The sequence below is a fragment of the Macaca nemestrina genome, chromosome 12 (genome assembly GCF_043159975.1).
Source record: "Macaca nemestrina isolate mMacNem1 chromosome 12, mMacNem.hap1, whole genome shotgun sequence".
NCBI classification, from domain to species: Eukaryota; Metazoa; Chordata; class Mammalia; order Primates; family Cercopithecidae; genus Macaca; species Macaca nemestrina.
Window position 1 is genome coordinate 133111372 of NC_092136.1, and position 14852 is coordinate 133126223.

The window sequence follows — 14852 nt, forward strand, 5'->3', positions numbered from 1 at the left end:
GTTCAAATGCCTTTCACATAGAACTACCCTCCTTTGAAAGTAGTTGGGGCCTTTGAAAGGCAACATTAAGAAGTTTTAAAATCAATTCTCTAGTTCCAACCCTGCGAAGATTCTCTGGATAACTCAAAATGGGATTAGCCCCCTTAGTTGTAAAGTCTCCAGGTGTCATCACCAAAGGGAAGCGCCAGGAGCCGGGCCACAGAAGCCTGGTGCACAGGAACCTCACACCCAGCCTTGCCTCCCTTTGGGGCAGAGCAGGGGTCTCCTTGTCTGTGATGACACAGGCCCTTGATCTCCGGGAGGGTTGGAGAAAGGACTGTAGCCTTGGCTTGACTAGACTCCTAACAGGACAGTGGTGGACATTCAGTTGGAACATGAGACCCAAGGACCTGATTCTCACCTTGACTCACCCACCCCTTGCCCTCACTCTTCCCTGTCCCCACTGCTCTCCTCCCCGAGCTCACTGCTGATGGAAGACGCCTAACTGCTGTTGCCCCCAGCTCTCCAAGAGCCTCAAGAATCTTTCTACCACTACTGGAAACTGACAATTCCTGAACACCTGTGTTCCAGGTGCCATGCTGGGCCTTCAGCCAGCAAGTGATAGAGTTAGGATTTGATTCCGGTTTTGCATCCTGAAAAGCTCCAAAATGTTCTGATCTACTCCATCCTATCTTTTCTGTATACCTGTCTGGTGACCCCAGGATCACCCCTTGCACCTGGAACAGGTAAGCACATGAGGGGGTGTGGGGCCTGTGCAAGGGCACTCTGCTCTGATAGGCCTGGGCTCCTAAGCTGTGGAGGTGCCTCTGCTTCCAACTGAAGGAATTACGGGGAGGGCGGAGCTCTGCGGAGCACAAGGCAGAAGGAATATGCTCTTCATGTAAGACTCGCAGGTAAAACCTGTGTCCTCAGAAATGCTAAACAGGGCATTTAGCAGCTTTATTGATATTGTTCAAGAACAACAGCAAGGAAACCGCAAAAGCCCCAGTGCACAAAATCTCTAACTATACAAGTCACTTTTCCATGTAACTGAAACCAAAAACCATGATCTCTAGTTATCCAGATTGTTTTAGTACAAGTGGACTTTAGGGGCACTGAGATTTGATTGTGCTCCTGGCCCCACATTCAATCTTCTCAGTGTTCTCTGTTCTCTGTTTAGAGGTGAGGACCCAACAAGGAGATCTGCAGTATCACAGGATGAACCAGGCCTGACCCTTCAGTTACTGAACATGGAACCGCGGGGGGAGCTGGACACAGAGCCCAGAAGGAGAGAGTGAGTCATGGAAATAAAGGATCAGTGAGCCAGGAAGTGACCCTGCAGCAATGACCAGAAGAGCCCAGACTGAAAGCTCAAAGAGGGCTCTCGGTGTCCTGAGTCCTTCCCTGCAAGGACTGGCCTGTGGGTCCCCACCCCTGCCCAGGGGAGCCCGTGGGTCCCCATCCCTGCCCAGAAGCCAGTGGCTTTACAGGACTCAGGCCTCACAAGGGACAGGAAGCATTCCTTGCCAGAGTGTAGGGTCTGTACTTTCCATTTTCAGAAAGTTTTCACAGGGATTTGCTAACTGATTTTGTTCCACACAACTCAACACAGCATCCGAGCTTCCCTTGGACGGAGAGCTGTGCCCATGTGTCAAGCAGTATGATGGAGCCGGGAAATCTGAGAACATGACAGTCTGCAGTCAAGGGGTGTGATGAGGTGTGCTCCTTTCCAGGACTCAGGAGGACTAGTTTTCCTCCATCCTGTCCTCCCCACTGTGAGGACAAACACCAGGGCAGTATGATATCCAGGTCCCAGGTCCAGGTCCTAGCTCTGCTGCTTAGAAGACATGCAGCCTTGAACAAGGTCCTCAGTTTCTGTGGGCCTGTGCCTGTTTCAATGCCTCTGACATCCTGTGACTCCTGGGTAAAGCATCTGCTCTTACCCAGAGCTCTGGACACACCAGAGAGTGGGGGAGCAGTGAGAGAAAAAGATGACATTGGTCAGTGCATATGACCTATGGCCAACCAGCTATCTTTCAGCAACTGGCCTTGAAACCTCTGGGAGGATTCGCATCATGTTGACTCAGCTGAGCCACAAAGTACACAGATATTTGGTCAAACATTTTCCTGGGTGTGTCTGTGTGGGCTGTTTCTGGATGAGATGAACATTTAAATCTGTGGACTGAGTAAAGCAGATGGCCCTCCCCACTGTGGGTGGGCCTCATCCAACCTGTTGAAGGTCTGAACAGAAAAGGTTAACCTGCCCCCAAACAAGAGGAGCCTCTCCATGCAACTACATTCATCTGGGACACTGGCCTTTTCCTGCCTTCAGGCTCAAACTGGAATCTCAGCTCTTCTTGGGTTTTGAGACTGCTTGTCTCCAAGTCTTGCTGACTGCAGCCTTCATGAGCCAAGTCCTTCTAATAAATACATGCACATACACAAACACACACACACACACACATATATATCCAGAGAACCCTAATACAACCTCCAAGAATGTCTGGGATGTATACACATCAGAGAAGATGGCTGAAAACCTCTCTGGAAACCATTCCCCACCACATCCTTACAGGCATTAAAAATAGTAGAGATGATCTCATGTGGTTAGTCATAAAACTCTGGAAAGTAACTTTGGAGAACTCGGTATTGATCTGACCTTTACTGAGGCCGTGCACTACATAGGCAGAGCCATGGCTTATGCCTGGGACTTGGAGAGTTTAGGAGAAGAGCCACCACTACCATGAGAGAGTAAAAAGGAGGTCAAAAGATGAGAGCAAATGAATGAGTTTAACTGGGGATCAGAGCATGAAGGCAGATCTGCAGAGTTAAAGTGTATGGAGGATGATTATCTGAAGCACTTTTCTACCGAGCAAAGGCAGGGGTTGGGGGCTAGTTTCAAGTGAAGGAGATGAGAAGCAAGTTATGCACATTAGGAGGACTCTGTTGAGTGGGCTTGTAAGAGAAAATGGTCCAAAAATTGCCCATAGTCCCACAACCCAACATTTTGGTGCATATGCTTCCAAAGCTTTCTCTAAGCTCAAACAGCTCCCCCATCGCCCCCAATACTTCACAGTTTTATACCCTATTTCTTTCACTTACAAAAACATCATGGACATTTTTCTAAACCATCAACTATTTCTGTGCACCATAATTTTTGGGTAGATAAATGTCATTCTATCATACAGATGTATCACAATTTATTTAACAATTTCCTACTTGTGGGCTTTTCGATTCTTTCCAGTATTTCACTATTTTAAAGAACACTAGGATAAATGGCCTCATACTCAAATTAATTTTTACAACTTTGTTTCCTTACAACAAATTCTCAAATGTGGAATTGCTGACTCAAAAGATGTGCACTTATTTAAGCACTTTGAAAACTATAGCTACATTCCTTTGTAAACACACCATTCCCACCATCACTAGCAATGAGGAAAAGCACTGAATTTGCAATGCTTTCACCAACATTTACCTTTGGTGAATTAATTCTGAGTAGGAGAATATCAGAGAGGATTTTGCGAATGGAGCTGGCCTTTGAGGGAGTGGCAAGATTTCAATCATCACAGAAGTCGACGAGGGGCACTTCAAGGCAAGAAACTTAGCACAGCTGCTTGGACACTGATGCTGTTTTCGGAGAATCTGAAAGTCTAGGTGTGCTGAAGTGTGTCAGTCCTGGGAACACAGAGGGGAATTAGACAGAAAAGTCAAGCTAGGACGGAACCATAGAGGACCTTGAATGACATCGTAAGGCGTTTGTATTTTATTCTACAGCAATTCGAAGCCATTAGCAGTTTCTGAGCAGGGGAGCAATGTGTTTTTCATGCTATCCTGAGGGTGCCAAGAACCTGCCAGAAGGTTGTGAAGTGGCAGGATTGGGTTTCATAGTTTTGACAGTAACCAGGAGACATGTCTATTTTTCCCACTCTGGTATGACGTTGAGGTTGGAGCACTTCACTGGTGTTCCAATATGCTTCCTATTAAAAGGACAAACCCCCAGCCAAACAAATCAAAAGGGGTGAGAGAAGAACAAATGTATACAGACCAGGCAGAACAGAATGCAGCCGGGCCTGAAAGTAACATTTGATAATTTATCTTAGTCCTTATTTCGCTCATCAATATTTTATGTCACTAGGAAACTCCAGCTTCATTTTCTGGTAATGAATTTATCATGAGACTAAGAGCAAGTTGCTGAAACAGATGCCTGGGGAATCCAGGAAGAAGGAAGGCAGCTCCGAGCCTCTGTCTGCTGGCTCTGCCACCCTGCAGGGCAGAGGTGCTACCAGGCCAAGAGAGAGCACCCTGGCCCTGGGAGTGGGGCTCACATTCACTATGTGGGTAACTGATTCTCCAAATAAACCCTCTTCAGAAAATGCCTTCCCTCCGTGGAATGCTGAGCTGTGTTGGGGAAGGTAAGTCAACACCACTGAGTAATCACCCCATCACCCCCTGGGCAAAGAGCCCTGTCATTGAACCCAGGGGAAACACAACACTGAGCTATATATAAGCCCTCGTTCTCACGGAATCTGCCATCTTTGTCTGCATCCCAGCAGCACAATGGAGTGCTTGGAATGTGGTAGGCACTCAAATTGCCTTCTGGGGTAGGTGAGTAACTGCCAAAGGCCACCCCTTGAGCATTCTGGTGCCTAATTTCCACTCTAACTTTGACCTCCTGTGTGACTAGGGTAAGTCACTCAATACAGTATAGCTTCAGAAACCTTATTTTGCAAAAAGGAAAAAAAATAGTTACAACAGCAGCAGACATTTACATAGCACTTATGATGAGTACTTCCGAAGTTATATATATTCAATGAATTTTCCCAACAATAAGATACTAGTATTGTATTTTACAGATGAGGAAATGTATGCCTTGATATGTCTAAGACCTTGCCCAAGGTCAAGAGCAGGTTTTGAATCCAAGGTTCTGGTCTTCATCCCCACCCTATGCCCTCTTGTATCATCTGTGTCAGTGTCAGGTAGAGCTCCTCTTGTTGCAAGTGACACACACACACACACACACACACAAAAAAAAAAAACAAAACAAAAAAAAAAAAAACACCTGTTTTTCACCCAACTCAAGCTGGCTTAAGCAATCATCGAATTTATTGGCTTACAGAAAATTCAAGGTACATACATTGCTGGTTCCAAGTAAGGCTTGATTCAAGGCTTCAGATTATGTCCCCAGGACTCCGTATCTCACTATCTCAGCTGCAGTTCCTGTAGAGGGGGCTCCATTCTCAGACAGGCTCCCCTGTGTGGATTCAAGACGGTTGCACCTATTCCATATCCCACATTCTCGTGGCATTGAATTGGTGAGAAAAAGCAAACCTGCTTTCCAGTATGCCCAGCAAAAGTCTCACGGTATCTCATGGCTTGGATCAGGCTCTGTGGCTCCCCCTCCAGTCTAACTGCCAAGGGAATGTGATATGGTGATTGCAGAAGGCGTTGGTGGCATCCTTAGCCCCTCTGAATGCCCAGGCTCAGTTGGGGGAAGAGGTAAGCTCTACGGAGTGGGAGCAGAATACAGTTGTCAAAGAACAGGCAATACACATCAGGTGGCAATGCAACAGATATCTACTCTACACTCCTTGTACTCCAAGAAAAATATTGAAATGCTGATGGAAATAAATGAGTTGAAGGGCCTCCCTTAAAAGAAAGATGAACTTTCAGCTCAACTCTGCCAAAAAGGTAGAGACCATCAGTCAGTCAAAAAGCTTCTACATCATCTGGCATTTCCTTCTCCTCCCTCCTCTCCAGACCATCTGGAACATTCTCTGCTCCTCAAACACACCAACAGCCTCTGGCCTCAGGCCTTCGAAGCTCCTGCTCCCTCTGTCTACAATGCTTGTCACACGGAGATCTGTGTGCCCATCTTCCTCATGGCATTCGGGTCTCTGCTCAAACGTCGAAGTCACTACAAAGGGCTTTTCCGGCCATGCTATCACTCTCGTTGCTTTAGTTTTTCTTGAAGTACTCATAAGCATTGAAGAGTCCATATATTCACCAGCCATTTACTTGTTTGTTGTCTGTGTCCTCATGAGAAGCGAAGCTCTGTAAGCACAGGAGCTTGTTTCGTTCAGTGCCATGTCCCTATACATAGTAGGTATACATCTGACACACAGTAGGTACTCAAATATCTGTTGAGTAACCAATGAATGAGGCATTAGAGAGCTTCTTTGACTATAGCTGGTGCAACCCAGCCTGCAGCAGAGAATCTGGGAGCAAAGGAAATAGAGGGAGAAGGCCCAGGAACCCACGCAGATGCCAGGCCTGCGGCCAGCCCCTCTATCACCCTGCGTGTGGCTAAGCCAGCATGCACTGCACGACACAGGCATCTCTGAAGGGCTAGAGACATAGCAGGAGGGAAGAGAGCAAACAAGTGTTAGAAAGGAGGCTGGAGAAGCAAAGAATAAGAGAGAGAAAGCAGCGGAAAAGGGCATGGAGCAGGGGCTGGAGATGTGCTCCCTCTGGTTCCCTTGGAGGCACCTCCACACCATGGTTTCTGTGCCTGATCGAGCCATGAGGGTTAGGAAGGTCTTTGGCCCTTCATGGACCAGAAGCAGACCATCATAGAATTGTATCTTGGAAGGAATCTTAGGAGGAAAAAAACAAAACAAAAACTACTGAAGAATGGTAATCAAATTCCCAGTCTCATTGAACAGGTGCTATGATTCAAGTATTTTTTCCCTTCAAACCTCATGTTGAAATTAAATCTCTGATGTGGCAGTATTGAGTGGTGGGCCCTTTAAGGGGTGATTGAGTCATAAGGGTTCTGCCCTCATGAATGAATTAATCTATCCATGGATTAATGGATTATCACAGGAGTGGAACTGGTGGCTTCGTAAGAAGAGGAGGAGTCCTGAGCTAGCTCAGCCCCCTCCCCACGTGACGCCCTGAGCCACCTCAGGACTCTGCAGAGGTCCCCCATAGCAAGAAGGCTCTTGCCAGGTGTGGCCCCTCAACCTAGGACTACTCAGCTTCCAGAACTAGAGAAATAGGTTCCATTTCTTTCTAAATTACCCAGTTTCAGGTATTCTGTTTTAAGTAACAGAAAACAGACTCAGCCAGCAGCTCAATCTGTTTTCATTGAGAAAACTGAAGACTCGTATTCGTCTATGACATTTACTACACAGATCAATTAATTACCTAAATGGATCTGAATTAGAAAAATAAGATAAGTTCAGATAATCATAAGACACTAACAATTTCAGGAAAATGTATGCAAAAGTAACTAAACAAGGCATACGAGATAATATTGGTTCATTTTCCTCCCTTTAAAATTAAATTTTAGTCATTTACCATTTTCTCATAGAGTAACCTCTGATAGCTACTGAATAATAAAAGTTCATTACTGCAAGGTAACATTATTGCATGTATTGCACCATTTGAAGATCATAAATATTCTGCAAACAATCTCATCTCATTCTATGAGGCAGAAATTATGTTTCCCACTTCTCATTAAATTTCTTATGAACTAATAAATGATTGAAAAGTACTTTTCAAGAATGGTATATTACACATGAAAGTGGGATGCTGATTCCTGTAGCCAGTTTGTACCTTGGCGTCAAGACTAAACGTTCAGGATTCTAGTCCTGGGTGACCCACAGTGACCCACAGTATTGACCAAAAGGGAACAGGACCCCAGAAAAGGCAGTGAGCCTCTTCCCACAGTCCAGGCCTTCCTCCCACCTCAGAGCCAGGCTCACATTTCCTCATCAGCCTGGTGGCTGGCACAACAGAAGTCTAGTCTTCTCTTTGGGGAAAAGGAAAACAGAGAGAAAAAAGCCTTTACTCCAGACACTCTCATTACTTCTGCCCTCAAACATACCCAGCTCCCTACGCCTCATTGCCATTCATCCATCCCCTTTCCCTCTTCTCCTTCAAGACCCAATTCCAACACCACCTCCCCTGCACTAACAGTGAGTGTGTACTAAATGTGCCTGGTATTGTGCTAAGGACTCTACACACTCATACTCATACTTAACTCTCACAACAACTCATGTGGAGGAAATAACAGTACCTCATTTTACAGGTTAGAACACAGAGGCCTAGGAGGTTAGAAGAACCTGGCCCCAGGTCAACAACAATGGGCAGCACTTGAGTAGGAGCCCAGCTCCAGGCCTCTCCACACCACAGACCTCAGTGACCACCAGGCAATCCTGTCTTCTACAGCCACCCACCTCGAGTGAGCAAGCCTGCTGTGAGCATCCTGAGCAATGAGCGTCTCTTCAATTGACTTGACGGTTCTTCATACCAGTTTAGCTTTTGTTGTCTTGAGCTATTGTTTCCTTCATTTAGATATTTATGCCTCATCTCCCAGACAAGCCTGTAAGCTCCTTGAAGAAGTTCATCTTCCCCCTCGTACCATGCCCAGAACCTATAAGAGACATCAATGGCATCTTGACTGCCTTGTGAGAGCTCAGGGTGGCAGAATGCAGATGGTGTTTCAGAGCCCTTAGCTCTGCAGGGTCTCCCCCAGCGCTTTCCCATCACAGGCACATCATTTACCGCCTCATCTTTATAACCTCTTCCAGGGCACAGCCCTGTCCTCAGCCCTACAATCTCCTCCTGACCCCATAAATGTACACAATCAGTTCTTGCCAATTCAATTAATTTTTTAAAAATGATTACATAATAATTTAATAAAAACAACCTTTATTTAAAGAAAAAAACAGCTGGGTCATCATCTCTTCCCAACCAAGACCTTGTAAGTCCTCATTTCCTCACCGGAAAAGACCGGGATGCAGGCTGGGGAGCTCCTATGTGATCTGTGGTGTGTGTTGCACCAGGATGTCCCCTCAGGTCCACTGTATGGTCTCACAGATCCATAGGGGAAAAAAGGAGACTTAAGCACTATTTGTGTTCTAATTGTGGTAAAAACACATAACACAAATTTTATTATTTTAACCATTTTTAAGTGTATAATTCAATGGCATTAAGTACATTTATATTGTTATGTAACCATTACCACCACCATCTCCAGTATAATTCAACACCCCTAAACTGAAACTCCTCACCTATTAAATAATTTCATATTCATGTTTAATTTTTTGAAGAACTGCCATACTGCTATCCACAGGGGCTGAACCATTTGACATCTCCACCAGAAACATACAAGGATTCCAGTTTCCCCACATCCTGGCCAATATTTGTTTTTCCATTGTTTTTCTTTTGTTTTTGTGGTTGTTAATGGTAGCCATCTTAATGGGAGTGAAGTGGGATCTCATTTTGGCTTTAAATGGCATTTCCCCAATGACTAGTGAGGCTGAGCATCTTTTCATGTGCTTATTGGCCATCTGTGTATCTTCTTAGGATAAAGTCTGTGCAAGTTGTTCGCCCATTTTGTAACATGGATGCTTTTTCACTTTTGAGTTACAGAAATTTTTTATATATTCTGGATGTTAATCCTTTATCAGATTTATGATTGGCAAATATTTTCTGCCATTCTGCGGGTTGCCTTTTCTCTCTCTTAATGGTGTCCTTTGAAACACAAAAGAGTCTTTCTTAATTTTTGTGAAACCAAGTTTACCTCTTTTTTCTTTTGTTGCCTGTGCTTTTGCTGTCATATCCAAGAATTGCTGGATCCAATGCTATGAAGCTTTTCCCTGTTTTCTTCTGGAAGTTTTATAGTTTCAGTTCTTACAGTTAGATCTTTAATCTGTTATGAGTTAATTTTTATAAATGGTATAAGGTAAGAGTCCAAGTTCATTCTTTTGCATGTGGATACCTGGTTTTCCCAACATCATTTGTTGAAAACACTATTCTTTTCCCCTTAAATGTTCTCGTCACCCTTTACAAAAAAAAAAAAAAAAAAATTGACCATAGATGTGAGGTTATTTCTTGGCCCACGGTTCAATTACATTGTTCCGTGTCTTTATGCGAGTGCCACAGTGTTGATTATTTTATCAAAACAAACTGTACAAACAGAATTGTGGTGAGTTGCTAAATCAGGAAATGTGAATCCTCCAACTATGACTGTGTTTTCAAGATTGTTTTGACTATTCGCAGGCCTTTGAGAGCCCATATGAATTTTAGGATATATTTATCCATTTCTAAAAGCAACCTCATTGCGATGCTGACAGGGGTTGCACTGGATCTGCAGGAGGCTCTGGGCAGTATTTCTCATCTTAACAACGTGAGTCTCCAGGAATATGGGACATCTTTCCAGTGATACCTCTTGAAACATAAAACAGTAATTTTTGAGCAAATGAAAAGTAATTTACACCAAAAGTTTGTGCAGGGCAAATATAATTAAGTTCTAGAAGGGCTTAGATGAAACCATGACAAACCTATAACCAGGTATTAAGGGAAAACTAGACAGAATAATAGTGAACATTTTGGGAGAACTCACTATGAGCTGAGAGCTTTTCTAAATTCTTTATAGATACTAAATTATTTAACCCTCACAACTACCCCATTAGGTCAGCATTATTATTTTCCTCATTTTACAGATGAGGAAACTGAGACACAAAGAGATGAAGAAGCTCTCCCAAGGTCACAAAGTTACAAAGCAGTGGAGCTGTGACTCTCACCTGGGCAGCCTGGATTCAGGGAGACTTCACTCTTGTCGTCAACTGAATAATGGTCCCCTGAATAGACCAATTCCTATTCCCTGGAACTTGTAAATGTCATGGGTTTTGGGAAATGTTTTTTTGCAGATAAGATGTACTTAGGAATCTTGAGATGAGAGAAAGACCCTGGGTTATCTGGAGGGGGGAAGTGGGCCTAAATACCATCACAAGTGTCTTTATGAGAAATATGGAGGGAGAGGGAAGGAGAGAGAGGGAGGGAGGGAAATAGCAGACACAGGGAGGAGGCCATATGAAGAGAGGCAGGGATCAGAGCGATGTGGCCAAGGAAGCTGGAAGAGGCAGGGGAGTGTTACCTGAATGATTTTGAATTTCTGGCCTCCAGAGCTGTGAGAGAATAAACTTCTACTGTTTTTCGCCATCAAGTCTGTGGTTATTTGTTAGAGCAGCTGTAAGAAACCGACCTCTGTCCTGATCAGGGTTGTGGGGAGTCTCGTATTGGAAGATTTAACCCTCACCTGCATCAGGTAAAATCATAGCAGCCACCACAACTCCTCACAAAGGATCTTGGTGAAGAGAAAATACAGACCTGGTCAGATCACTGGCTAAACAGGCAGTTCAACAGCACGCAATACTTTTCAATGTGTGTCCCCATCAGCCCCCCACCTGATCTCACCAAAGAACAACTAGAGTCATGGATCCAGTTTCTAAGTGCAAGAGCAACTTCGTCTCTTGCTTCAGAGCATGGCTCTTCCCACTGTACCACGCTCCAACTCCTAAAGAGCAGAAAAGTTTCCAAGGGGGAGGTCCTCATGTTTGTGCATGCACTTTCTAGTTTACAATGCTCATGCATCTGTATTATTTTAATTCTCACAACAATATGAGGTTACTCCCTATTCCACAGATGAAGAAAACCAAGGCTGAGAGAAGTCTGGGGATTTTCTGTAAGACACACAAGAACCAGAAATGGTTTTCTCTTCCATGCAAGGCCAATCCCACCACTTCTGCTCTAGTATTTTGCACACATAGGGGCCCAGGCAGAGATGCACAAGTACCATGCCCACATGCACGTGATTTCTTTTTTCATTTAAAAATAAAAATAGTCTTGATGTAAAGTTAGAAATGGGAGGATGATTTGCATGAGACCCTGAGCTCTCAATTACACCAATTACTTTATAATTACAGGCAATGCCATCTTGGGTTTTTTCAAAACCTACAGCTATTCTTAAAGGATCTGTCAGGAAGAAGGCTTCTTCTCAGGGAGAGATTCCAATTAGTATGCGTGTTGTATGCAGAGCGAGAAAACCCGCTGGAGCTCTGAGGAGAAAAGAGACAGGAGCTTTAAATGTCTTCAGCTCAGCAAATGTGTCTGTCAGTCCAATAGGAAACCAGGACCTCTGAAACATCCCCCAGGTCTTGGCTCTGGGGGAGTGTCATGTCAAGGCAAACTCTGTCTGAACCCTCCTGTCCCTGCTTCCCCCTCCCGCCTGTCTGTTGCCCCCGCAGCCACCTCTTGGGGTGGGTGGAGAACAACTCTGCCTGCTAAGCCTGGGTTCTCATAGTGCCCTTACAAGCTGCTGGGGAGAAACGAGCGAACAGACCTACGGCAAATCCCCCCGCCACAATCATTGTCTTATCTTTCACTTGTTCCACATACACTGAATAGTGAAATGTCACCGTCTTCTCTATCCAAGCGGGTATTGGCTCAGAGAACTCTCTTGGAATGGGGGTGGAGGTGTGTGCATGGGCAGTCAGGAAGCCCAACATGTTTACATCTTGAATTTCCTCGTCTGGGGTCTAGTTGCTTTCCATGGCCTGATTGCTTTGCCATCAGGTCAGTGATCAGTCTTCAGGCATCATTACTTAAAGAACAGTTTACTCCCTGAGCCCTTATTTACCTCGGGGTTAGAAAGAGAATCTCAGAAAGAACATCAAGGCACCTTAGGGATCCCTGAGGCCACCTACTCATTTTGACTCTGCCATTTTGGGCAGGGTCCATTTTAACCCTATTTGTCCGAATGGCAGGTTTGCCATGTAATCACTATTCTGCAAAGCGTGCATCCCTGACCCTCACTGCTTGCATAAAGAGATGTGTATCCACATGGCAAGGGTACGTGCTCTGACAGATGGACCTCACCTCTCCAACTGCCAGTGCTGGCAGGTGACTTGGTCCATCTGAGTCCACCACAACCTTGGCACTCAGTACTAGAACAAGCACCTTGGAAGAGCCTGCCTGTCTGTCTCCTTCTCTAAATGGAACTGCTGTCTTCCTACATTATCAATCTCTAGAATTAATCTTCAGAAGAAGGTAAAACCAGCCCATAACTGACACTCATTTCTTCCCATGTCAATGTCACTCTACCACACTGCATTTCTTCAGCAAGAACACCTCCAGTTACAGTTTACAAAGTCGTGTCCTCTCGGTCTCCAGGGTGCAGCATCTCGGAAAAGGCAATTTCCACTCTATCCCTCCACAATCTGCTCTCTCCATTTCTACTCTTTAGAAAACTGCCTTACAGGGGGGCCTGGGAAAACGGCTGTGATGACTCATGCCTGTAATCCCAACACTTTGGGAGGTCAGTGCAGGAGGATCACTCAAGCCCAGGAGTTTGAGACCATCCTGGGCAATATACCAAGATCCCATCTCTATGAAAATAATTAAAACATTAACTGGTCATGGTGGCACATGCTTGTAGTCCCAGCTTCTTGGGAGGCTAAGATGGGAGGATCACTTGACCCTGGGAGGTCAAGGCTGCAGATTCCACCCCTGGGCAGAAGAGTGGGAAGGGAAAGAGAAGGGGAAGGGGAAGGGGAAGGGGAAGGGGAAGGGGAAGGGAGGGGAGGGAAGGGGAGGGAGAGGAAGGGAGAGGAAGGGGAAAGGGAAAGGGAAGGGAAGGGTAGGGAAGGAGAGGGAAGGAAAAGGGAAGAGAAGGGAAGGGAAAGGAAGAGAAGGGAAGGGAAAGGGAAGGAGAGGGAAGGGAAAGTAGAGGGGAAGGGGAGGGGAAAGGAAGGGAAAGGGAAGGGGAAGGGAAGAGAGGAAAAGGGGAAGGGGAAGGAAAGGAGAAAAAAGGGAAGGGAAAGGGAAGAAAAGGGAAGAAAAGGGAAGAAAAGGGAAGAGGAAGGGAAAATAAAGGGGAAGTGAAGGAAAAGGGAAAGAGAAGGGAAGGGAAAAAAGGGGGAAGGGAAGGAAAAGGGAAGTGGAAGGGAATGGGAAGTGGAGGGGAAGGGAAGAGGTAGGGAAAGGGAAGGAAAAAGGAAGAAGAAGGGAAGGGGAAGGGAAGGGGAAGGGAAGATGAGGGAAGGGAAAGTGGAGGGGAAGGCAAGGGGAAGGGAAGGGAAAGGGGAGGGGAAGGAAAAGGGAAGGGGAAGGGAATGGGAAGGGAATAGGAAGTGGAGGGAAAGGGAAAAGGAAGGAAAAAGGAAGGGGAAGGGAAGGGGAAAGGAATGGGAAGTGGAGGGGAAGGCAAAGGGAAAGAAAAAGGAAGGGGAAAGGAAAGAAAGGGGAAGGGAATGAGAAGTGGAGGGGAAGGGAAAGGGAAAGAAAAAGGAAGGGGAAGGGAAAAGGAAAAGAAGGGGAAATGAATAGAAGGGAAAGGGAAGGGGAATGGAGGGGAAGGGGAAGGGAAGGGAAGGGAATGGGAAGGAAAGGGGAAAGGGAAGGGAAAGAAAAGGAGAGGGGAAGGGGAAGGGAAAGGGAAGGGAAGGGGAAGGGAAAGGGAAGGGAAGGGGAGGAAAGGGGAAGGGAAGGGGAAGGGAAGAGGAGGGAAGGGGAAAGGAAGAGGAGGGGAAGAGGAGGGGAAGGGGAAGGGAAGGAGAACGAAAGATATATTTGGGGAGATTGACATTCTCCACAGGGCTAAACCTTGATCCTGTTATACAGAAAAAGAAATTGGAGCTCTGTGTTCTGCTTTTCTTTCTGTGATTCCACAGTATGCTGGGCCTCTAGGAAAGTGGCAGCTCTCCTCCATCTTCAAGGAACATGTGCCTGTGTCTCACCTCCCCTACTCATGTTTTGTGTCCTTCTCTCTGAGCAACAGGCACAGAATCACTAATTCTGATATTATCACCTATATTTTGCATATGTCAAAAGTGAAACTCAGAAAGGTCGCCAGTTTTCCCAAGGCCACATAACTAATCGGGGCAGTGCACACATCAGCAAGCACAGAGGCAGAATGGAGTCGTGGCAAAGATTTGAGAATCTCTCTGCCTGGGTTCAAATCCTCACTCTGTACAAAAAAGCTGTGTGATCGTGGTGAGTTTTTCACCTCCGTGCTTCTGTTTCTGCATCCATAAACAGAGGTAATCATAGTGCCTACCTCATAAAGTTGTGACGATTAAATGAGT

The 14852-nt window shown here is 45.6% G+C and overlaps 1 protein-coding gene across 4 annotated transcripts in view; it reads right to left on the minus strand.

The window, feature by feature from the left end:
* LOC105476165 (opioid binding protein/cell adhesion molecule like) overlaps positions 1 to 14852 on the minus strand; it is a 1438816-nt gene that overhangs the window by 1301790 nt on the left and 122174 nt on the right. Inside the window, exon 3 of one of the 4 annotated variants that reach the window (XM_071076068.1) lies at positions 3455 to 3654. The exons of the other annotated variants lie outside the window; for them this stretch is intronic. The gene's annotated coding sequence lies outside the window, so the exon portion shown is untranslated. The remainder of the gene's footprint in view (positions 1 to 3454; positions 3655 to 14852) is intronic. 4 annotated transcript variants of the gene reach the window in all.